This window comes from Desmodus rotundus, chromosome 1 (assembly GCF_022682495.2).
Source record: "Desmodus rotundus isolate HL8 chromosome 1, HLdesRot8A.1, whole genome shotgun sequence".
Lineage (NCBI taxonomy): Eukaryota > Metazoa > Chordata > Mammalia > Chiroptera > Phyllostomidae > Desmodus > Desmodus rotundus.
Window position 1 is genome coordinate 140,148,769 of NC_071387.1, and position 26,744 is coordinate 140,175,512.

General features: G+C 35.2%; 1 pseudogene; it reads right to left on the minus strand.

The window, feature by feature from the left end:
- Positions 1-1,819: 1,819 nt before the first annotated feature.
- On the minus strand, positions 1,820-3,717 carry LOC128780187 (protein BTG4-like; annotated as a pseudogene).
- Positions 3,718-26,744: the final 23,027 nt, after the last annotated feature.

Below are 26,744 nucleotides of genomic sequence, written 5' to 3' on the forward strand. Positions count from 1 at the left end.
TAATAGCTGTGATATATGAGAATGTTCTTCAAGATATGGTCAAGTTCAAAACAACTACTATCCCAGTAAGTCACTAGTAAGTCACTAGTCACTAGTGAGTCACTAGTAAGATAAAATTTCCCCCAAAATAAACAGCTGGAATAAAAACTTAGGTTATGAACCCATTCTTTGCATCTATCTCTATCTTTGTGACTGGTAGACAATTCAAGACATGTGTAGTAGAATAGAAACAGTTTCCCGAATTAATTGGTGCTGAGCACGCAAATATGAGACGCTTATTTCATTAAACAAACATGTACTTAAGTTCCAGTTTTGTCTGTAGTTGGTTGTTTGATTGTGAGTAAACCACTGAGGATGATACTATCCAAACCCCTAATACAGAAACAAGCCAACAAAAGAAAGAAAGAAAGAAAGAAAGAAAGAAAGAAAGAAAGAAAGAAAGAAAGAAAGAAAGAAAGAAAGAAAGAAAGAAAGAAAGAAAGAAAGAAAGAAAGAAAGAAAGAAAGAAAGAAAGAAAGAAAGAAAGAAAGAAAGAAAGAAAGAAAGAAAGAAAGAAAGAGGAAGGAAGAAGGAAGGAAGGAAGGAAGGAAGGAAGGAAGGAAGGAAGGAAGGAAGGAAGGAAGGGAGGAAGGGAGGAAGGGAGGAAGGGAGGGAGGGAGGGAGGAAGAATTAAGAAAGAAAAAATGGGAAAGAAAGAGAAACGAGCCGTACAAGTTGACATTATGCTTCCTTTGGCCCTAAGATTCTGTTATGTCTAATGATAAGTAATTAAAATTTACATATGTTGATGGAACTCATTTCCGTTGATCAGGCCTAAAGCTGAGCAGATGCTATTTCTTTTTGCATCTTTTCTACTATGAATATGTGTAATTCTACAATGAAACTAAGCTGGAACATGTGGATTTACTGTTTTACATTCCACAGTTGACCTGGGGACACACTTAAAATTGCTTTTTCTGAAAGCACGGAAGCAGTATGGACTAGGAAGAGTTTCGGCTCTCCTAATTCTTTCTAACCCTTTATGAGAAAAAATGTGTTGCTTTTAAAATATTCCCCTTTAATTTTCAGAGAAGAGTTTTGCCAGAAATAGGCTTACATTTAAGATTATATGTAATATATGAAATTTTATATAAATTTTGTTTGTTGTGGTAGTGTATTATTTTTTCAGAGCAACAGTCAATCACAGCATTTGTAATCACATGGCAAGAATTTCGAGAGCTATAAAAGTACTTTGACTTAGTAGATACATTTGCATTAATGAATCTCAATCCTTATTAATTGAAGTCCATAGGAATGTTTATGCATCGTCCAAATATTTTTAAAGATTCTAAGCACTTTATAGTGTGTTGTACCTTAAAAATAATTTTAAAACAGTATGCTTATTTAAACTGTTACTCTTCAAAATTCATTGACTTATTACAGGTCAGTGTCTTCATTCCATTGCTTTACTGAGTACATTCGTTAGTGTTACATAAGACTTCATATAATATTAAATAAGAATTAAAAATATGGCTAAGAATATGATCACGATCTCTACGAGGATTCACCATGGCCCTAGTCTCTATTGCGGTTATTTTTTTCTATTTTGTGAGCCTCTTAACCTAACTCATTTTTGTTTCAGAAAAAATAAAGCTGCTCCTCTGAGCTCTACCCCACCAAGTGCCCAGTAATTGTGTATTATTGGTTTTCTTGACTGACTGGTAACTGTCCACCCTTTGTACAGCAAGCATATTACCTTTAGGGTTCTTATGCAATGTATTTCCTAAGAGGCTCATGTGGTCATCATCATATTCTTCTTTTGAAGGATTTGGAACCAAAATTAAGTGGGCTGTTTCAAGTTTTCAACCTAATACAGAATCTTTGGATTGTTGACTTAGGAAGTATCTGTGGTTTTCTGTTACAACCTTCTTCACTGGAGGAAATGCTGGAGGAGTAGTCTAATGTAGATCTACTAACATAACTGATTTGTTGGGAGAGTTTTCATTCCTTCTAACTGCCTTTAAAAGAAGCAACTGTAAATGGGTAATTTTTCTCACCTAACATACTGTTACAGAGCAAGAGGGTGGGGGTGGTTCCTTCACGATAAATTATTACAGAAAGGATTCCGCCTTTCTGTCTCTGGAGGTTCCTTCCCCCCACGCCCACCTGCTAGGTTCGCAATGCCCGCCGCCAGAGGAAAGACGTCTCTCAATGCCAGAGACTGGTGAAAAGGAAAGGAATTGTTTATTCAAAAGTTACACAAACTTAGAATAATGACCTAATGTCTTCAGTAAGATACTAAAGTCCTCTAGAATACCCACAGATGCACAGTCCTTCCCTCTCCCTGTGCCCAGTCCGGGGTACCGTGTCTCAGGAAAAGAAGTAGAAGTCCGTGATTCAGGCTCCCAGCACCATCAGCTGTGTGGCTGCTGCGATCTCCAGTTAATCCAAAGCCATGTGGCACCTTCTCATGGCCCAGCAGCAAGAGTCCTTTCTCCCCTTTCTCTATGGCTGCAAAGTCTCTCCTGCTGCCTAAGCCGCGTGGCAAGAAGAAGCACTCCAAAACCTCGTGGTCCTCTTTACTCTCCTTCAGAACCGCGTGGTCCTTTTCCCCACTTCAGAACCACATGGACCTCTATCTATCTACTTGCTTCAGAGCCTCGTGGTTCACTCCTTCCTTCAGAGCTGCATGGTCTCTTCTTTCTCCCCCATAACCTTGTGGTCCTCCCTACTCTTTGAAGCCGCGTGGTCTCTCTCCTTTACTTCAGAGCCACATGGTCTCTCCTTCCCTTCAGAGCCACATGGTCTCTCTTCTTTTCAGAGCCACATGGTCTCTCTTCTCTTCAGAGCCACATGGTCTCTTCTTCCCTTCAGAGCCACATGGTCTCTCCTTCCCTTCAGAGCCACATGGTCTCTCTTCTTACCTATGGCTGCCGCGCCTAGGTTTAAATCCCAGTTCCCATCTTCCTTTGCAGCCCATTTCCGACTCCTCCTACAGTCAGCTACACCTGCCAGCATCCCTGTATTCTTCCAGCTTTACTGGGCTGCCATAGTAAGTCTGGGCAGGTGTGGCCCCATGGCTTGGAGCCAATCATCTCCAAGCTCTCACGCAGGCCCTGTAACCAGGGGGAGTTGCTTCCCAGTCCCATCTTGGGTGGAAGCCACTCCCATCTCCCTGGCTCAAAGCAGGGCCACAGCTATTTAACATATCCATGAAACCAGTTAAAGGTTATAGATATGTTAAATGACTGCCAGGGGTTAGCTACAAAGCTCTTGCTACCCAAAACAGCTCTGAATGGCCCTGTTCCATGTGTCCCATCCCCCCTGGCTCAGGCCTGTAGGGGTGAGGACATCCTATATACATTTTTCTAATGTTTCCGGGACACCCCGAGTCCTGGACCCCATTACAAATCCCTTCTTGGGGCCCTCCTCTTGGCTGCACCCTGCTTCAATACAGCACACTTCAAAGTGATCTAACCATATGGTCACCTTTGGAAATTATAAGTTAGAAAAATCCACTTCAATTTCAGCATAAGCCCTTTCTGGAATGGCATTTTTATTCTAAATGTTTAAGCTCATACACCTGAAGACTTATCCATTAGAAGGGCCTTCAGTATCAACAACTTTCTGTTTCAAACATAATTGACATTAGCTGTTCTACAAAGTCTTCTTTTTGTTGTTTATTCAATTGATCGGGTATTTTTCCACTAAACTTATGACAAAGAAAACTGTTGTTGAAATTGAGATTCAATTTCTTGAATCTCATGATTCATGAAAAATCAATGAGGAAGTAAGCAAAAGCTCTTTAGCCTCAACAAAAAGTAGGATGGTGTTAGAAGACCAATTATTCTTTAAATTTACAACTCTCTCCCATATCCATTAGCCCTGAAACTTATGACACAATGTCATTAATTTTTAAATTTACCAGCCCACTTCTTAAAATTGTTTATGTTTATGGTTTAATATTCAAATTTGCAAAAATTAACCCTCGTATCTGTCTCCATCTGCCCAGATGTGTTTTGCTGAAGCTGTAGACATTATAGACTATGAAAACAATACAGTTACATAAGCACAGAGGTAATAGAGCAGTAATTTCTTGATTTGTATTTAGTTCAAATTTTTGAGTTTAAATATTTTTCTCAATTGATATTTTTGTGATCTATTATTTTCTATATATGTAGATATAACTTCAGTCTAAACTCCCAAAAATAGTATTCATGAGGCAATGGGAGTATTTTAAATTTTGAATAGTATTGTAAAATTAACTCAAGTTTTTCTCAATTGACATTATGTTTGATATATAAAACATTAAAACACAATTCACCCAAAGTAATGTTACACACAAACACACACAGGCTTAAATACTGTTTTATTTTTTTTTTGCTATGACACAAAAAGTATGATCTATTAGTTTTATACTGAGGCTTTCACAAATTTAGGACAACTTAGTGACTTAAAAAACAATTATTACCTCCTATTTCTGTAGTTTATATGTCCAACCTGGGTCTCACTAGGCTAAAATGAATGAAGATGTGAGCAGAGCTTCTTTCCTTCTGGAGTTTCTAGGGGGTATACTGTCTCCTTGTCCTTTCCAGCTTCTAGATGATGCCCACATCCCTGGACTCATGAGCCCTCTCCTCCATGTTCATTAACAATGCTGTACTACCTCTCACAGCTTTCTTCAGCAGTCACATCTTCCTTTCACTCCTTCCTCCGTCTCCCTCGTCTACTTTGAAGTACTCTTGCAATTCAGTTGGATCCTTCTGGACAATCCTAGGTAGAATGCTGATTTTAAGGTCAGCTGAATAACAACCTTAATTCTATCTTCAACCTAAATTCCCCTTTGTTGTTAAATTGAATATATTCACAGTTTCTGCCAATTAGGATATGGATATCTTTGGGGAAGGGTGTTATTCTGCTTAGTACCTACATAATAGCTTTAATTTATCTTATTTTAGAGATTTATCATAACATTCTTAAAGTTTTTTAAAATATTTTATTTATTTATTTTTAGAGAGGGGAAGGGAGAGAGAAAGAGAGACAGAGAAACATCAATGTGTGGTTACCTCCTGAGCTCCTCCTACTGGGGACCTGGCCCACAATCCAGCCATGTGCCCTTGCTGGGAATCGAACCAGTGACCCTTTGGTTCACAGGCTGGCACTCTATCCACTGAACCATACCAGTCAGGGCTATCATCATATTTTTAAGGAATATTTTATTCTTATTAATTTATTAAGTAAAAAACAGTGTTCTGCATTTTAAAGTGTTTTATTTTAAATGTTATATTGAAGCAGGGTGCAGACAAGAGGAGGGCCCCAAGAAGGGATTTGTAATGGGGTCCAGAACTCAAGGTGTCCAGGAAATATTAGGAAAATCACCCCCACAAGCCTGAGCTGGGGGAAGGGACACATGGAACGGGGCCATCCAGAGCTGTTTTGGGTAGCAACAGGTTTGCAGCTAACCCCTGGCATGGTCATTTAACATATCTATAACCTTTAACTGGTTTCATACATATGTTACATAGCTGTGGCCATGCTTTCAGCCAGGGGGATGGGAGTGAATTCCACCCAAGATGGGACTGGGAAGCAACTCCCCCTGGTTACAGGGCCTGCATGAGAGCTTGGAGATGATTGGCTCCATGCCATGGGGCCACACCTGCCCGGACTTACTATGGCAGCCCAGTAAAGCTGGAAGAATGGGGAATGCTGGCAGGTGTATCTGATTGTAGGAGGACCATGCGGTTCTGAGGGGAAAGGAGAGGACCACGTGGTTCTGAAGGAGTGAATAGGATAGGGCCATATGGTTTTGGAGTGCTTCTTTTTGCCATGCAGCTTAGGCAGCAGGAGAGACTTTGCCAGGAAGAAAAGGGGAGGAAGGACTCTTGCTGGTGGGCCGTGAGAAGGTGTCACATGGCTTTGGATTAACTGGAGATTGCGGCAGCCACACAGCTGATGGTGCCAGGAGCCTGAATCATGGACTTCTACTTCTTTCCTGAGATACGGTACCCCAGACTGGGCAGAGGGAGAGGGAAGGACTGTGCATCTGTGACTATTCTAAAGGACTTTAGTATCTTATTGAAGACATTAAGTCATTACTCTAAGTCTGTGTAACTTTTAAATAAATAATTTCTTTCATTTTCACTAGTCTCTGGCATTGAGAGACATCTTTTCTCTGGAGGCGGGCATTTCGAACCTAGCAGGTGTGTGTGTGTGGGGGGGGACCTCCAGAGACAGAAAGGGGGGATCCTTTCTGTAATAATTTATCATGAACCACTTCCTGCCTGCTCTGTAAAAATATGAAAGTACAAGTATAAGAATATTTACTAAAGTAAAAATTATTCCTTCAGGGGGCATGCAGATATCTTTCATCTAATCTTAAAGTGAGAAATTTGACAAAATATTTTAATAAAATGCCTTGCATATATTATTTATTCAAATAGCAACAATGAAGAGGCATTTTGGTGCATTTTCTTTCGTGTTATTTAATAAAACTAATTTGCCTAATCATTTATTGTTTTCAAAATTGGTTTAAGTCCCTAGGTTTGAAGAAAAAAATTATCTACTGTTGTGTTTCCTATAAGACTTTGTGGGGGGGCTCCACCAGCAGGGCTCCCCGGCCCCAACGGATGAGAATAAGTCTACCAAGACAAGATCTGCTTCGGGAGGAAAGGTGGCCTATTTCTCAAAGGAGAAGGGCCAAGAGCCTTTTCCTCAATGGGCTTTTATTGGGTTCAATTTGCACAGGAATACAGGTAAAGCTCATCAATCATTGTCAGGCAGTAAGGATCAAACAATAGATAACAAACAAAGAACTCTGAGGGCTTATTCTGAGTCAGGGTCAGTTAGCTAAAGGGCTATAAGACTTTGGGAAACAAACTCGTGTCAGGCTTGGACTCTTATCATTTAAATTGAGGCTATAAACAAAGCAGGTTTCACAGGATTTTTTGCATTCTTTCTTAGGCCTGATCACCACGGGGAATCTGCCCTTTCCAGCACAGGGCTGCACCCACCTCTGGCATTGTTTCAGGATTAAGTCAGGCAGGGGAAGTAAGGCAGCCAAGAGATTAGGAGACTTCTTGCAGACAGAATGAGGACTCAGGCTTTGTCAAAGCCGAGGGGCGAGGGTCCATCACCCCCTTTTTCTATAGCCCCCCCAAGTCCTTCCCTGTGGACCTCTTCATGATCATGCCTGTCTTAGGTCATCCCTCCCTTGAGGAATCTTACCTGTCATTGGCTAACTGGTCAGGCTTGGGGCCAAGCAGGGTAAAGTAAAGTGGGCAGGGGTGGCGCCCCTGCCAGGGAGATAAGCTTTGTCTCCTTAATGGCTTATGGTCCTGAGGTCTCTGACTCAGTCTTAACCATGGGGGGTTTACAGCTTCTGAAACCAGGCAAGACAGTTCCCAACAAGACTTGATAAAGGGAAATTCAGCTTCAGCTGAATTGTATCAGATTTAGCTCATTTCCTCCATCCTGTCTTTCAGCAGACTCCAAGGAAGGATCAAAGAGATACTGAAAATAACAGCTATCCTCCCAGTGAGCCTTAATATTTGCTTTTAAGTAAATCCTCTGAGAATAAATTTAAACACACGAGAGAAGTATATTTTGAAGATAAAACATTGGTTTACTGTTTAAAGGGGGGTCAAATATATGGTGATGGAAGATTTGACTTTGAGTGATGGGCACAATTCAATACACAGAAGATGCATCATAGAATTGTACATTTGAAACCTATATAATCTTATTAACTGATGTCACCTCAATAAATTTAATTTAAATATTTAAGGAAAAAAGATTTACCATTTGTATTATCTGTATTTCAATAATGTATCAGAATATTTAAAAACTTGCAACTGGTAATATGGTTTATGTTAGTTCTAGAGACACTAAACTGGGTCAATATAAAAATTAATTTATAAATTACCAAGAAAATATATGCATATTAAAATTCATCTAATTCTCCTGAAAACTACAAGTCCACAATTGTTCTAATGAAAAACATTATTTTTGTGGAGAAACTTTTGGGGAAAAAGGATATGTGCTAGCATCACCTTAGAAAATATAAGTATATGACCATTTCATAGCTTGTTATAAAAACAAAATAAAACAAATAAAAAGGCAGTGTGGAAAACAGTAGTAAGAGCATATTTCTTCCACATAAGTACTTACGTGCTGTATATTCTGTGCAATTTTTGTCTATTCCTCAGTGTAAACCTGAAAATTTAAAACATTGTGTAATATATAATGCTCTCATTATTGTAACTATTTTAAATACAGATAAAGCATCTTTTTAGTTATGGAGTGGTAATTTTCTGTTCCCTTGAATTTGATAATATTTATAAATAAATTACGCTATGTTTGGTTAGTAGCAAATTCAGGAGATTCTTTCACTGACCAAGCAAATCTGTTATTCTCTGATATTATCAGTAGAACATTTCCCTTTGATTTATAACTCTGATATAATATTGCAATGTTCTTATAAGAAGTAGAATCTAAAGTCACATTATTGAAAACAGTTATAAAGGGGACTGGCAGAATTACGGTTTTGATTAGGGGTGATTAATTTTGGATGCCTTAAAATAATTTACCAATATTGACTGGTTTCAATTTCTTTGACTAGAAACATTATATCTTAGATTTATTTCCTTCATTTTTTTCACACAGAAAAGTAAGGTTAAAAACAAAAATCATAAAAACAGGATTATTTCACTGTCTAAGGCAATCTTTGGCCTACATGAAGCTGCATTATAATTTAGCCAATAAGTAACTAGCATGTATATTACAAGATTAACACAGAGAATAGTACCGTAAATAAAAAGTTAATAGGTACCGTTAACTATAAAAACACATAGAGAGCTTAATTATGTGCTCTAATATCTATAATTTTTACTAATGCCTTTATCAATTTTCATAAGAACTACATTCACTTACCATTAATTGTTTTTATAAATACAAAGAGGGAAATTTTCAAACAGTTGATATTTTTAGACTTATACATTGAGCATAAAGATCGCAAAGACATTGTTTTGCTATTGTGTCCTTGTCGGATATATTTAACATACTGGCGGAACTCTGAAAAAGTGACATGACAGGCATTATGCATACAGCCCTGTATTTTCAATCAGTATTTTAATTACACTTTGTAAAATCCTAATACATTTTTGTTTCTTAGAAATAAATGAAGCAAATCTCATCAGAATTATCTACTCCTATGGACAGCAATTTATGTGATAAACCTGTGATCTAAAACTGCATTACAAGAGCCCGATTGTCTCATGCTATTTAGGGAGGTCAGTAATAGGACGCAGGCTGTGATGCGATGAAAGCAATTCAATAACAGAATATTAAGATGTCTAATAAAATATCACAAATGAGTATCATAGATTGACATAATGCTGGTAAAATGTTAAAATATCTTAGTATTTCCTTTTTTTTTACTGTTTAGGAAGTAAATAACATTACTAATATAAGTATGTTTCTTATCCATAGAATCCAAGTTTAGCCCCTAATCATAGAATGCATTTATAATACTGAAATTAAATTTTTCTTATTCTGGAAATAGCTTTATACTTCTGCATGGTTTTCCAACTATAAATTTTTTGTTTAATTTGCATTTTTTTAATTTTCTCAATCTTTGGACTAAATATTAAATCTTAGTAAATTTTGTTAAACTATTTCAAAAATATGTTAAGACTCAAATCAGCAATTTTGTTTTTCTGGTTAAAAATTAAGTTGAAAAATATTGTCAGAAAATGATGGTATTACCTTACATGGTCATGAAAATATTTTATCTGAAAACAAGTTATCTACCATCTTCTTGTCAGAAAATTTTTCTCTACATTTCATCAAGTTCAATACCAGTAAATTTAACTACAACATATTTTTCTCGATTTAAACTTTGAAGAAAATTAAACCATTAACATTCAATAATTTCTCAAAAGTCAAACTCAATTACTGACCTATGTTAAAGAATATATTCTAATCTATTACTTATTTATAAAAATATTCTGTGATGCTTAGATTATGAGATATTGTCAGGTCTAAGGATTTGTTGTTGATCAAATTTAAGGTCAACATTATTATCATGGGGTACGAATAACTAAATAATTGTGGGGGAGTAGTCTAAGAACAATAAGAATAACTTGAAAAATACATAAATATGTGTAAGTGAGATACAACGCATGTGAAACACATCGTGTTCCATTGGACGAAGATAAGTTTCACTCAGTAAACACGGTAGAAAGGTGTAACTTTTGGTACCCACAGTCTTCTACAAATAATAGCCTTTGGTCATTTTGTATGGCACTTTTGAGTCAGAACTTTTCCTCTGATAAAATTCATGAGCAACTGGTCAGTTAAGCTTCTAAAAATAGACTGGGACAGTTGTCATAATTCTAATAAAAACTAATGAAACTTAAAACTATATCATAAGGCCAGATGGACGAAGGTTATATTACTACTTGCTGTTTCTGTAGTTACCTCAGTCTATGTTCCTGGTTCCACAGAAACACCACTGTTCAATGCAACATGTCTTGTGACAATACAAGATTTCTGTCTAAATGAAGAATGTTTACCAATAAGTCTTTTGGACTCCTCAAAAATAAATGTGGATAATTATCCAATGGGACTTTTACCTCTCATAAAATACTCAAAAAAATTACCTTTCTTATGGCAGTGACTACAGCCATGAGCAAATATATGCCAAGAAATTTGAAAACCTAGGTGGAATGGACAAATTTCTAGAAAAATATAATCTTCCAAAACTGAATGAAGAAGCAGGAAGCCTGAACAGACCAATAACAGCTGATGAAATTGAAGCAGTAATCAAAAAACTCCCGGCACACAAGAGCCCCAGACTGGATGGTTTCACAGGAGAATTTTACAAAACATTCAAGGAAGAGCTAATCCCCATCATTCACAGACTATTCCAAAAAAAATCCAAAAAGATGGAAGACTCCCAAACTCTTTTTATGAAGCCAGCATCACCCTAATCCCAAAACCAGGTAAAGACACAAGAAAGAAAGAAAACTACAGGCCAATATCACTGATGAACATAGAAGCATCTTTAAATGTCCTTTAAAAAATAGAGAAGAAACTACCAACTTAACATTATAAGGTTTATCTCAGATTCCTAAATTCAATCAAAATGTTTCAAACTAAAGGGAAATTAAAAGCTTTCAGGCACAACACAGTGGAAATAGTTCATTACCTGAAGACCTGCGTTAGAAGTGGAATGAATGAAGTTCTTCAGGCAAAGGAAATATGATACCTCAGTGGGTAACTACCTAGCAAAATACAAAATATGTTTATCCTTATTATTTACATAAGTTTATTGCTAATTTCCTATTAAAATATAACTACGCATTTAGGGGTTTATGAATTGTATGATAGCTGTAGCACAAAAGTTAGGGTGGGAGAAAAAGAAGTATATACTTGCATACTACACATGAAATGGTATCTTATCACTTGAAACTAATATTGATAAGATCAAGAAAATAAAGAACTTCTGACAAAATGGAAATTAATACACTGTTCTGTCACTGAAATTCTTGATATTAAAAAATTAACTGATTTAATCAGTGATGTAGTAAATTTACATTATGGAACAACTCCTTATCTCCCAACAGGGTAGCATTTTGAGTATTTCTGCTGTGATAAACAGAATTAACAAATTAGAATTTTAAGTACATACAGAGTGGTGGCAAAAGTAGGTATACAGTCTTGAGTATGCAAAAGGCAGAATTTATTCTTGTATTATTATTTAATCATTTTATTATTTTCCATAAAAACAACTGTAAACCTTTTTCCCAAGCCCATATAATTATGTTCAAGAAAATAAAGAGGTATAAAATATCAGTAGAAAATTAGGTTACCAGAAGCCTTCACTTTGCATGGATGACACTGTACAAACTGAAATACATGTGTGTTGAAACTGCATCTTTGCTTTGCATAGTCCCAGTAATTATGAAATCTGCCTAAGCAAAGACACAGTTCTGATTTGCAAGAGTTTCAGTTAAAAGTACTGTATAACATGAGGAATGCCTGTAGATAAAAAAACATAAAATGGAAATTCTAAATGTTAACAATGTCAGTTATAAGAGTATGAAGTCAAGACATGGGTAATAGAATAAACAGTCAACAACAGGGTCACTGAACTGGAAGATAAGTCATTAAAAAATGCAAACTAAGACACAGACAAAAAAAGTGGAATACATAGAAAAACACAAGAGACATAGAAAACCAAGTGAAAAGTTTAACATATATATAATTGGAATCATGAAAATAGGTGTAAGAGTATTGAGCAGAACAATGTTAGAATAATTCTTCTGAGAGGTTTCTGAAATAGATAAACAGTATCATGAAGCTCTCTGGATTTCAGACAAGATACATGTATATACATCTAAAAGAGTAGTTTTCAGACTTTATATTCTAAATATATTGAAGTCCCCAATGTGCTTTTTTGTGAGCTATGTGTAAACATATTTAATGCTTTAGAAATTAAAACAAAAGTATTCAAAATATGCATTCAGTTCATTTTTAAAATGCAAATAACATATCCATTATGTTAATGTAATGTAACATATTTATAAAACATAACTGTATTTTCCAAAAACAAAGTATTAATCCTATAACTAATTGCTTTACATGTTTATAAATATCTCTCATATCTGGCTTACTAGAAGATATCTTGATTATCACTACTTGCTTCTAAAATCAACCTGTTGTAATATATTGTTTTTGTAGAATTATGTGAAGAAAAGCTGAGTTCAAACAATTATATAGTAAGAAAGTGAGGAAAAATTGGATAAGGATAATCTTTTCAGAGAGTGGAATATTTTTCTTTGATATACAGAAAAATGGACAAGTGGTAATTTCGTTTTGTACTCCGTTACATTCAAATCCATTGATGCAAAGTGCACTTTGAGTGGATCTCAGATTGATGCATTCATCGCGTACCATCGAGCACTGGTCACTTTGGAATAACTGCTGAAAACCAAAAATGAAGAGAAAATCTTGAAAACAGAAAAAAAGCCTTATTTGGAGAAACAATGTAGAAGAAGACAGAAAACAGTGGTTTGGCATCTTTAAAGTGTTGAAAAAAAAACACAAAGCACATTCTTCAAAAGAAAAAATGACTATAGATTTATAAGAACATGGAAGTGCATGAGGGCTCAAGAGCATTGTAAAGCGTAAATATATGCATACATATAAATGAATATTGACTGTAATGTTGTATATGGCCTAAAATATATGAAAATTAAACTATATGGCAAGAATGAAACCAAGATGTGAGTAAAGCCCAAAGGAATAAAGTGTTTTAAGTTTCTATATAGCACTGTTGGGAAGAGGGAAAATAAATATTTACATTTTTATTACTCTCAAAATTTGTATTTCAGAACACATGGATGCACATATACTCTCTAAGCTAACTGCTAAAGCAAAATTGAAAACGCAGAGGGAAACATTACAAATAAAAAATGATCTATTGATTCCAAAGAAAGAGAAAAGAGGAACCGTGAGACCTCTGTGTCAAACGGAAATCCTGCAGTGAGAAGATCAATGTCAATACAGACATCAACAGTCCGACGTTTTATATATAAAGTTGAACGTATCTATCAAACAATGATGACACTTATTTTGAATCTAGTTCCTTTACCTCCAAAATAGAGCTTATTCATTATTTTTCTGCTTCCATATACACATTTTAATGCATATCAGAAGAATATAAAGCTATTTATAACATACTAATGAATACATATAAAACCCCATGCTAGGCAAATGGAAACTAAAGCACATACAGAAATGATTATGATAATACAGACAGAATGTGCTAGAGGCAGTAAAGATCAGATCAGTGTTTTTCCTACATACTGTGTAGTTTGAGACCAATGGCATCCTATACAAAACCAAAACAAACAAACAAAACTGGTGAGGTTAAAGGTACAATCTTGCCTTGAGCCAGAGGTTTCTCTTTTACAACAATTGATCAGGTTGACTGGGAAGCCAAAATTTTCATCTCTAAAATTGACTTCTAGCTAACTAAGTGAATTAATGAAATTAGTGTCCATTTCAGAAGTGTCAAATTATGTTGCAAAGCCCAATCACGCACTTTAATGCAGCTCTTTCCTTTCGTTATATTTTCACATTTGTTCATTGTCATACATTTCGGTAGCCAGTTCCTCATTTGTCCTGATTATCTTATCCTCCTCTGAAACTAAATCTGAAATCACACATGGTCAGTAGAATTTTTAATTTCAGTTGCAAAGTTGCTCACAAGAACTTAAAAAAATAGTATGAATCATTCAAAGCAAATTAGAAAGAAGAAAAGCTTTACCCCAATTGCTGCTGGTAAAAAGTCACTTTTAAAGATATCTCACTGCAGTAATGGCATCTATATAATCCCTTATTGTCCCAGACTAAATACTTTTTGAAATTGCCTTCACTCTGAAATATAAACTTTCAATTAAATTAATTTTGAAATATATTAATTTTGGTAATTATTTAATATTAATTTTAAAATCCAAGATTCACTAAACATTTGACCATAAAAGTTATTTGTTTACATTACCATATTTATTTTATGTCACTCTAAGGAAGGTATGTTTATAATTTAAAAAATAAGGAAACTAGGGCTTATACATGGTAAGCACATAATGTAAGCTTTCTGATATGTAACTGGAGAGAAAATCCAAATGTGGACAGTCTAAGGTCATGGTAGAGGTGATTTTAACTTTCAACTAATTAACTTATACAGAATAACAAATCTGTGAACCAAACAGAATATTTGAAATTTTCAAATTGTCAATTATTTTAACATTTGAAAAATTAATTTTATTGAGGTTACATTGGTTAATAACATATAATTTTCAGATGTACATATGTTTTGGATTTTTTTTTATTCAGGGGCTTTATTTTATTTTTTATTTTTAATTAAATTTATTGGGCTGACAGTGGTTAATAAGATTATACAGATTTCACGTGTACATTTCTATGACACATGATCTGTACATTTCATTGTGTGCCCACCACCCAAACTCAAATCATTTTCTGTCACCATATATAAGTTCCCCCTTTACCCTTTACTACCCCCCACCCTCTTCCCTGTGGTAACCACCATACTCTTGCCTGTGTCTATGAGTTGTAATTTGTTCTTCAGTTTATTTATTTGTTGCTTTCAGTTTTGTATTCCACATATGAATTGAAATCATATGTTCTTAAATTTTTCTGACTTATTTTACTTAGCATGATATTCTCAAGATCCATCCATGTTGTCTTAAATGGAACTACAGTCATACCTCAGTATTCATCAGCTTCAGAACTCGTCAAACCCTGTACTCATCCCATTTTGAGGAGAAAAAAATGTTTTTCCACTACTCAAAGCTTGCTCCCAATAGTAGCCCCTCTCTCACGATGAAACAGGTTGAGGAATCAGTCTCACGGTAGCTCACAAAGAGTTTGGGACTGGTTGGTTTTGGCACTTGTCACAAGTTTTGCAAAGACTTAATGATGAGTACCAAGGTACCATTGTACTTCACCTTTTTTGTGGCTGAGTAGTATTCCATTGTATAAATGTACCACATCTTCTTTATTCAATTATCTATCAAAGGACACTTTGCTTGTTTTCATGCCTTGGCTCCCATGAGTACTGCTGTAATCAATGAACATAAGGGTGCATATATCTTTGTGAATAAATGTTTTCAAAATTTTCAGATAGATACCCAGAAGGGGGTTTGTGGGTCATATAGTAATTCTACTTTTAATTTTTTGAGGAATCGCCATACTGTTTTCCATAGTGGCTGTACCAGTTTGCAGTGTCCCTAATGGCAATGAATTGAGTGTTCTTTTTTGTTCACAGCTTCAACATTTGTTACTTCTTGTCTTTTGATAATGGCCATTCTAACAAATGTGAGGTGGTAACTCAGTCTAGTGATGTTGAGTATCTTTTCATATATCTGTTGACCATCTGTATGCCTTCTTGGGAGAGGTATCTATTTAGTTAGTCATTTGAAATAAATTTTTAAATGGATTTTTTGAACGTTTGGTGCTGAGTTGTATGATTCTTTATATATTTTGGATATTAACCCCTTACTGGAGCTGTTGTTTGCGATATCTTCTCCCTTTAAGTTAGTTGACTTTTTGTTCTGTTGGTGGGTTTTGTTTTGTTTTGTTTTGCTGCACAGAAGGTTTTTAGTTTGCTAGAGTCCCAATAATTTATTTTTGCCTTTACTTCCCTTGCCTTTAATGTCAAATTCATAAAATCTTCTCTAAGACCAAGACCTGTAAGTGTAGTACCTATGTTTTCTTCTGTTTAATTTATTATTTCAAGGCCCATAAGTGTAGTACCTACATTTTCTTCTATTTAACTTATTATTTCAAGTCTTCTATGTAGGTTTTTGTTCCACTTTGAGTTTAGTTTTGCACATGCAAACACGTAGTAGTCTAGTTTCATTCTTTTGCGTGTGGCTTTCCAGGGTTCCCAGCACCATTGCCATCTTTTAATGATGGAGAGCATTCAATGTGTCTAAACTAAAAACCAAATTGTTACTCAATAGAGGCTATAGAAAACCAGTTAAATAGAAATGCTTACAAGATTGGAAACACATTGTAGGGTAAGTGGAGGCAGTCTGGCTTCCTCACCCAGGTGTCTGGGTAACAAAGGGAAGCAGTGTTCCCAAAGCCTCGAAGGGGCCTGATAAGCACTATTCTCATGGCCTGGAAACTGGGTCTGATAAGCTGTTCCTATCACATAAAGTGGGCTCACATGGTCAGAATTATGTTATGTTGTATAATCTTCTGGCATTTTGCCGGCTTTGTTCACTTCTAGTACTTAAGCAGGTGGTGACTCCCTGCTGGCTGTCACAGTGGGAGCCTCACTGGGGAGCAAGTGCCACTGGGGATGTGTGCCTCACAGAGACATGCAGGGAAACACGCAGCTTGCCGCACGCGTGGCTCGCCCACCCGTGAACAAAGGCATGCCAGACATCCCAAAGGCTCCGTGAGTGTTTTTCCATCTACGCGAATACCATGAACCTGCCAGGCCTTGAACGGTTGCAACACAAAAAAAAAATTTCATTTTTTTCAATAAAGCCAAGGAAATAAATTTACAACTACCTTTTATATTCTGAACCCATGGTGTTGACGGGTACAGTTTTTGGTAAGTTACGGGATGAACATTCCATTTATTTGTCATGTTAAGAATAACAAGGAAATAAAAATAGAAGTTCCAGGGAAAAATCAAGGAAAAAATATTCTCCTTTTGTAGTTCGGTGAAAATACTTGTGAAAGTATACACATATATGCATGGAGATAGCTGGGAAGGTCTAGGAATTTGAGACAGCACACTCAAGATCCTTATACAGCCTCAGGTATTTCTGGACTATTTAATAATCATCAGTATCATGAAAATAGTGATAAATATAACTACTATGAATGAATATAACTACTATTATGAATGGATACATAGTATTGAAATGAGCTTAAGGCAGTATTAAGAATATAGAATCTGGAGTTAGGCAAACCTCGTTTGAATAAAGCTCTGATGATACTACTTCTGTGACACTGTCCCGATCACCTCAGTTTTTCTTTCTCACCTAATTCTTCAAAGCATCAACCCAGCCGAAGTACTCAGATAACTTGGCTAAGCCTTACTGAAAACAAGACTCTATAAACATTTACAATGAATTCATTGTCTTGAGACTTTAGCTTAACATAAAAGGAAGAAGCTTTAATCATTTTCAAATTCAGTCTGTAAAATCGTTTTATACTATGAGTAACTGTACAGTGCCGAACTGGCCCAATAACTAACTAAAAGTCAAAAGACTCATTTCCAGACTTCCTACTTCTAGTCAAAATTGCTGAATCACTGATGAAATAACCTGCTTAAAATAATAATCCAGTCTACTTTTCCCACTCTAAGAAACCCTGTTTTTCTCCCTTTTCTGCTCTCTTATTTGAGAGGGCAGAAGGAGGATTGTATTTTATGTAACTTGTGATTTTTAGGTCTGTAAACATCTGTGAAGATAGCAGGCATTGATTTGGTTCCATCTCTGAAACTAGAAGTGTACCATTTATATGATCAAATACACTAAGAATAAAAAAAGAAGAAGAAGAAGATACAATGATTTCTGCTGGCTCTGACTCCAAATGATTCATGCAGAAGGAAAGTATTAAAAAGTTCAGATGAGAAGATTAGTTAATCTGAAACTTTTATATCTTAAATGAGAAAAATGTGGCTCCCAAGATTAAGCAACTACAACTTATGTTTGCTTAGTAAGAAATCAAGGTCACAGCTACTGAATAAAATAATCTGGAAACGGGTCTCCTGAGTTTTAGTTAATAACAGTTCCAATTTCCCCAGGGTATCCTAGCTAATGCTGACATAAACATAGTGCCACAGACTAATTTTCAAAGTAACCCAAACTAATATGTGTGTATACAATACTGGGTAATGATGCCTTACATCTGAAAATGGACATTTTTGAATTCTGAAAATCTACCACTATTTGAATTCATAAAATTGGAAAAAATAGTACAATATACCTAATAAATGTCTATTACATCAATGGGGGCAATAAGTGTCTCAGCAGTGTTGGACTCAGTAAAGGAGAGATTTTAAATATATCAAGATTTCATAAAAAATGATTAAAGGTAAATGTTCAAAGAGCATCATATTTTAACATAAATAGAGTGGAAGTCTTGAAATTCAAAACAAACTTATATTTGGGGCAAACTTCTTATTTGTCTTAAGTGGATTATTAAAAGTTAAATTATAAAATGTTAAAACCGGCAATTTAACTGATAATTTAAAAAATTATCAGTGTACAGCTATATGTAATCTGTTAAGATGCACATATTTTATCTGTATAGAAATAGCAGTTAAATATGTTCTGTTACAGCTTTTATTTTAAGGTAATAATCCGCTGGCCAGGTAGTCCGGTTGGTTGGAGCATCACCCTACTGCGTCAAGGCCGGGGGTTCCATCCCCAGTCAGGGCACACGCGGCAGTCAACCAATGCGCGCAGGGGCATGGAGGAGCAGATTGCTCTCTCCCTCTAAGTAATAAAAACATAAAACTAAATAAAATAAAAACAAACACTATAGATTTCCTAATATTTTAACTGACTTTTAGTAATCAAGATACAATAGTTTCCAAAATATATCTCCTGTTTCCTTTTGGTGTCATCACTATATTTTATTAAAGTACTGTTGACACACATTACTTTCAGGTGCACAGCATAATGCCTGTACTTTTATGTACCACAGTATGTCTAGTAACCACCTGTCACCATACAAAGTTATTACAAAGATATGGGTCATATTTCCCTTGTTGTTCATTACATCCATGATTTGTATATTGTATAATTGGAAGTTTGTACTTCTTATTACCCTTCACCTTTATCACCCATCCCCACACCTACCACCCCTCGAGCAGTCGTCTTCTATTTGCATCATAACAATAATAACAAAGATAAAATTACATTTTAAAATTTATTTTTTTAGTGTTTCACCACTTGATCGTATATAAAATCTCTAATATATTTCTGTACTTTTCTTCCACATTTACTAGATTATATTAAAAGTCTCCCATTAGACATATGTCCCTTCTATTTGCCTGCAAGCTCCTCAGGTACTTTTTAATATCTGTCTGCAAAATTGAAAAAGATGCATGATTTTACTATAGTAGCCAATCAACAGATGTTGAACTGAGCTTGAGGGTTCTAAAATAGGGTCATAAATGTTAGCTTCCTGAATCCTTCTATACATGATATTCTCTTTTAGGATTCACAATCCCATTTAATTATTACAGACCCTAAAGTCTAGAAGCAAAGAAATCATTTTTATATTATTTATGCCAATATTCCCAAAACATATTTAATCATGAGCTCAATGTTAGATTGGGCATTTAATAAATAGACCTCATAAAGTGGGCCTCAGAAACATGCCTTATGAAGATATATTTGCTGATATTTGAAAATTAAGACACGGCATGAATTTAAAGTGCTCATTTTCTCTTAAAAATTGTTGATTGGCATTATTGAATCCTAATCCAACATGTCAACAATGGACCGATTTTTAGCCACTTTTAGAAAAAAAACAATACAGAGAATAAGGAAAATAAATTTCTATGTCCCCCAGAGTTCCCAGCACTCCATTCGTCCAGACCCACTCACTTATATTGTCTAGCAATTGTGTTTGTGACTCCTACAATTTAACAATATCAGATCATAAAGTTTTTCCAAGCATAAAATTTGTGAAATGATGCCATAGATAATGCCTAGGATTTCTTAAACACTAAAGATATATGATTGCATAAGACTAGAGGTTTTTTTTAAATTACACATTTTATGGCATATTTTTTTAGTCTGATATATAATTATTTTGCCTGTATTACAAAGCCAGATGGACCTCAACTTTGTAAATACAGTGAAATATTTTTTTCATTAGAAAATCAAACAGGATGGATTTCAGTAGGGAGGCCAAGAATGAACATTCTGTACAATGACTGAGGATCCCAGAGTAGCTGCCTAAGACAACAGCTCAGCATTTTTATTTTTGTCAGAGAGGTCTGACAGCTGCAAATACATACTTTATTCTTTAGCTTCACAGAGTAGTGGTAAGTTATGAACATGGACTAGTTTACCCAGCATCTCATATATTACTTAAGATTGAGACCAGAAGTCTCAAGTATGGGAGTTGGATCTTTGGCTTCCTGTTTTACTCTTCTTTATCATCCAGTTGTATGGGACACTGAGATTCTTAGGAATGTTTACTAAAAGATATGCCACGCTTAGGAGCATGAAGAAGTGTGAAAAGAATGAATGTAAGCATGCAAAGGAAATGAATAGATAGTCACTTTTTAAAATCAAAATATATAATGAGCCCTGGCTAGTGTGGTTCAGTGGATTAAGTGCCAGCCTGCAAACCAAAGGGTCATCGGTTCAATTACCAGTCAGTGCACATGCCTGGACTGGGGGCTGGGATCCCAGTAGGGGGTGCTCCAGAAGAAACCACACATTAATATTTCTCTCCCTCTCTCTCTCTCTCTAAAGATAAATAAATAAAATCTTAAATATATATATGTATATATATATTTAAAATGAAGTGAATGGAATTGATTCAGTTATTATCCTCCTTTCTTACCTCCAAATAAGCTTCCTTAAAAATCAGGTAAGTGTTGCAAGCAATATATTCCCTGTTGACCAATTTAATAATTTAATTTTGAACTATGAATTTTAAAGTTTATTACTTATAATACAACCATACTAAAATTTAGAAAAATAATTATCAAAATATAAGAAATATTAGGTGTATTTTACCTTTTAGTTATATAGACCAGTACTCAAAAATTACAGTACAGTTAACAGCATAACTATATATGATACAAGGTTATGGATAATTGGAAGAGCTAGAGGCAACATTCTTGAATAATAGAAATGGTTACTTATCTGACATAATCAGAATTAAATTTGTTATATCTCAGCACATAATTATTGCTTTTTAAAATTGGACTTATTTTCTAGTACTAACCCTATACTTTACCAAATATTGAGACAAGTAGCAACCGGAATTGTGCAAGAGTTTATAACAGACCCTATTCTAACGTAAAAAATAGATACATAATTAAACATAAATAATTGATGAAAGGCAATAACAGTGGCTTGCCACATAATTAGAATATAATTACTTTTAAATAATTATTTCCAAATAGTAGCTTTTAAATCAAAACACCATATTAGATTTAGCATCCATAAAGCAGTCTTTCAATTTGAAGTTATACTTTCTCCATAGTCTCTAAAATTAAATTGCTTATGGTACATTAAATTCAGTTTACATGCAGTTATTAAATATTTTAAGAAATAAAATTTATTGTCTTTGCTCTTCATGTGAGAATTTGGCCATTTGAAAACCAGGAAGTGGACCCTAGCCAGACACTGGATCTGCTGGCACCTTGATCTTGGACTTCCTGCCTCCATATCTGTGAAAAATGCATTTCTGTTGTTTAAACAACCCAGTCTATGGTATCTTTGTTATACCAGGATGTACTGTCTAAGGCAGCAATTTGCAATGGGAGTTCTGGAAGAATTTCTAAAATATGCAACGCCTATTTAGTCAGGGGCACTACCTCTTTTCATTTAGATTGTCAAATTAAAAAAAAATGGTAATGGCCAACACAGTAGACATCTAATTGTGAATGAATCAAAATTATACTCATTTTTGGGGTCAGATCAGAAAAAACATAAATCATTTTTTGATGTACTGTAGAATTTTAGTAATTAGTTTATGTGTGCCATGAGATAAACAATGTTGAAAATCACTGGTCTAAGACGAGTTTACCCATTTCACCTTCTATCCACTTCTTTAGGTGGGAGGAGACTTAACAATGTGAGACAGAAAGATGGCGTAGCTATTGGGCTTGGTGTGGACTGAAGCCGGGTGAAGGCTGGAACAGAGCTTCTTCCACTGCCTGAGAGAAGCAGCGGGAAGGAGATGGAACGTACCCTTTGAAAAGCTAAAACTATAACTATTACACGTTGGCTAATTAAAACTATTATAGTGTATGATTTTCATTAATTTATTAAAAATGTGTTGTTTCACATAAATAATATTAGTTGCTAATGTTTATTAAGCACATCAATGGTCCAAGCAAGTACAGAGCACTTTACACATAGCACCTCAATTTTTTTCTTTCCTACAACCCTCTAAAACAAGTATTATTGTGCCATTTGTCAATGTAAGAAGGCACATCTGAGGGTATGAGTGGTTAAATAAACTATCCAGGGACATAGTAATAAATAGCAGAACTGAGAAAATAAATAAAATTTATTATATGTATTTTAATAAAGTTGTTACCAAAAAGTCTTTGTTATACTTAAGCATAATTTAACTATGAAAATAGTTATATATGGTGCATTAAAGAGGGTATGATTTAAATGTTTTTATTTTTTATTATTGAGGTGATATTCACATAACACAATGCATTTTAAAGTGAACAACAAAGTGGCATTTAGCATGTTTATAATATGGTGCAACCACCCCCTCTACATAGTTCTGTTGTGACCTGACTTGTTCCCCAACATTTATATCTTGGGATCCTAATCCTCAATGTGTCTATATTGGGAACAGAGCAGTTACCTAAGGAGGTAATCGAGGTTAACTGAGATCCTAAGGGTGTGGCCCTAATACAATAAAACAGGTGGCCTTATAAGAAAAGGAAGAACACCAGCAATGTGCTTACACAGAAAAAAGACCGTGTGAGGACACAGGGAGAAGGTGACCATCTGTGAGCCCAGGATGAATGTCTCACTGGAAACCAACTCTGTCCATACCCTGATAGTGGCTTTCCCAGACTTCAGAACTCTGAGAAATAAATGCCTGTTGTGCAAGCCACCCAGCCTGTGGCATTTTGTTATTCAGCCTGAGTATACTGATAAAAGTTCCAAAATATTTTCATCGCTCTAAAAAGAAACCACACACCCATTAAGCAGTTCCTACTCCTTCCATTGTCCCCTCAGTTTGTGGCAACCCCCAATCTGCTTTCTCTCTCTGTGGACTTACCTATTGTGGTTATTTAATACAGTAAGAAATAATTTATGTGACTTTTTTGTATGGTTTCTTTCATGTAACATAATTTCTTTGAAGTTTATCCATGTTGTTACATGTATCACTACTCTTTATGGATTTAATTGTGTCCCCACCAAGCTATGTTGAAAGCAACTTTCAGTACAACAGAATGTGGCTTTATTTGGAAATGGGGTTGTTATAGGTGTTGTTAGTTAACATAAGTTTATAGCAGAGTAGGGTGGACCCATATACCAACATGACAGGTGTCTTGGTAAAGAGACAATGGAAAGCACAGGGAGGAAACTTCTTGTGACAACAGAGGCAGAGATTAGAGTTACACAACTGCGGGTCATAGAGTGCCAAGTATTCCCGGCAATGGCAGAAACTAAGAAAAAGGCAAGGAACAGATTGTGCCCTAGAGATTATGAGAAAGTATGGCCCGCCAACTCCTTCATATCTTCTAGCCTTTAGGGTGGTTAGAGAGTAAGTTCCTGTTGTATTCATATCAGATCACCCAGTTTACGGCACTTTGTTATGGCAGCCCTAAAAATCCAATACAGATTCGGGTACTGGAAAGTAGTGTGCTGCTGTAATAAATACCTAAAAATGTGGAAGTAGCTTTGGATTGGGTAAAGTGATGAGTGGAAGAGTTGTCACATTACAGGACAAACTTAAATTGCCTTGAAAAGACTGTTTATAGAAACACAATGTTAATGGTGAGTCTAGTGAAGTTTTAGAAAGAAAAGAGGAGGCTGTAGAGGAAGCTTCTATCATCCTAGAAAACCCATCTATAATAATGATCACAATGTTGTGGGAAATAGGAACACATGCTGGTGAAGTTTCAGATGGAAATAAAGAATGTGTGTTTGGAAACTGGAGAACAGACGATCCTTGTTGCAGGTGGCAGAGAATACCAACAAGGAATGACCAACAAGGTTTTTGAGAATTTTGTGTCAGTATAAACACTGCCCATTCACATTAAAAGGAACAGAAATGAGATGAAATAAAGAGTCACACTGAAGGCACAGACTCAGGGATCTGGGCCACAGGATCTTGATTCCAGAGAGTGGGCCAAGACCCAGGGCAGGGACACCCCAAAGGACAAAAGGACAAAAGTCCCAAAGGACAAAGCTCTGAACCGCAAGCAGTAGTTAGATTATTGTTATGTCTTTTTTTTATCCAGCATCATAGCTCTTCTTTGTCTGTTCTCTGATGCCAGTAAAAAAAGAAAAAAGCTGCCTCATATATTTTGTCCATTTTCATAGCTTTTTAGGGCAGGTATAATATTACATTCTTTAACATGGCGATATGCAGACACTCAATATTTTATAGAATGAAAGTTACATATGCTTATTTTTAAATATTTAAAGCACTCGTAATTCTATACAGTGAAAAAGTATGTCAAATATTTTTGACAACTATGATTAGCAAAATACGTATGTTAACAGATAAACGGTTCATTTATTGCTAAGACAGAAATATTTGTTTTTACTTAACTTTGTGACAATTTACATTAAGTATTTTTAATCATTTGTGTCTTCTCTATTTTGCCTGTTTGTTATTGTATGGACATGTACATATGTGACTGTGTCCTTTTGTGAGTGTGTGTGTCATTTTATGTGAGTGTATATGTGTTTGTTGAGGTTTCCTTATATACAATGTATGTCCATATAAATAATATGTAATTTACATATAATTTAAGAGTGTAACAGTATATTTTTAGTTATCTAGTCTTTAAAGGCTTTGACTAATAAATTTTTCTTTGAATAATAAAGTTTTGGGACAAAGAAGAGTTTTATCATGAGAAAACTTTTTTAGAAGTGTACTTTTTATTTTTGCTTGTCTTCTGCTATTTACCTTTTCATTTTTCAGTTATTATTTTTGTACTATATAGTATGGGTAACATGTCTAGACTTGTTTATGTTATATTTATAATTTATATTTAAACAGATTTGACACATTAAAAATCATTCCAAATCAAAATTCTTCCATTTCTGAATCTTTAGTTGAGTCAAATTGGTATGCTAAAATGATAACTGTGGTGACTGGTGTATTAATTTTCTATAGCTGCTACAGCAAATATTGTGGCTATATTAAGATTCTCCAGAGAAACAGAACCAGTAGGATGTGAATATATATAAAAGTTGATGTCACAGCTCAAGTCTAAAGATATTATGGAAACAGAATTCCCTCCTCCTTGGGTACTTCAGTCTGTTTTTTCTATGCCCTTCAAGTGATTGGATAATTCCCATCCACATTGTGGATTATAATCTGCTTTATGAAGAGTCTACTGATTTACATGTTAATCTCATCTAAAGAGTAGCCTCATAGCAACATCCAGACACATTAGACTAAATACCTGGGTACTATGTCTTAGCCAAGTTGACACATGAAAATTAACCATGACAATGGTTTAAAACAATTGAAATTTATCCTCTCAGGGTTTTAGAGGCAAAAGGCCCCAAATGAAGATGAGGCAGGACTGTGCTCCTTGCAGAGACTCTAGGGAAGAATTCACCCTTTACCTTTCCGACTTCTGGCGGCTGTTGGCATTTGGCTTGTGGTAGTGTGCCTTTCTGCTTAGTGTGCACGTGTGTATGTGAGATCTCCCCCTGAATCTTACAGGACCCACCCAGATAACCCCGAATAGTCTTCTTAGTCTAACAGCTTTAACTACATCTGCATAGACTTTTTTTCTCAAATAAAGGAACATCTACAATGCCCAAGAATTAAGAAACACACAAATCTTTGGGAGCACTTTCAGCCTGCTTCACGATGGATTTCATGATCAAATAAAATACATTTTCAAGGAGGAAATAGATGATATATTACATAAATCCTAATTTTAAAATAGATATCTGTTAATGTTCATATGGCTTTTATAACAATGTTGTCCTTTTTTTAAAAATGACTACTCTTGATGGCTAGTAAAAACAGGCAACCTTCTTGGCCCATGTTATCCGTGCTTCTTCTATCACCATGCCACAGCTGGCCTTACTCTGACAATGACTGTGACAGGAAAGAACTTGAGTCCAATTCCCATTCTTTTAGACAATTGGTTTCCTATATATCATCTGTAAATATGTGTGTTCTATGTTCTGCCTTTGATTATTTCTTTTACATTTTAGAAAAACAACCCTAATGTTCAATATTTTTTCTCTTGCTGTATTTCTTTTACACTATGTGTCTAAAAATTTATTTTATCT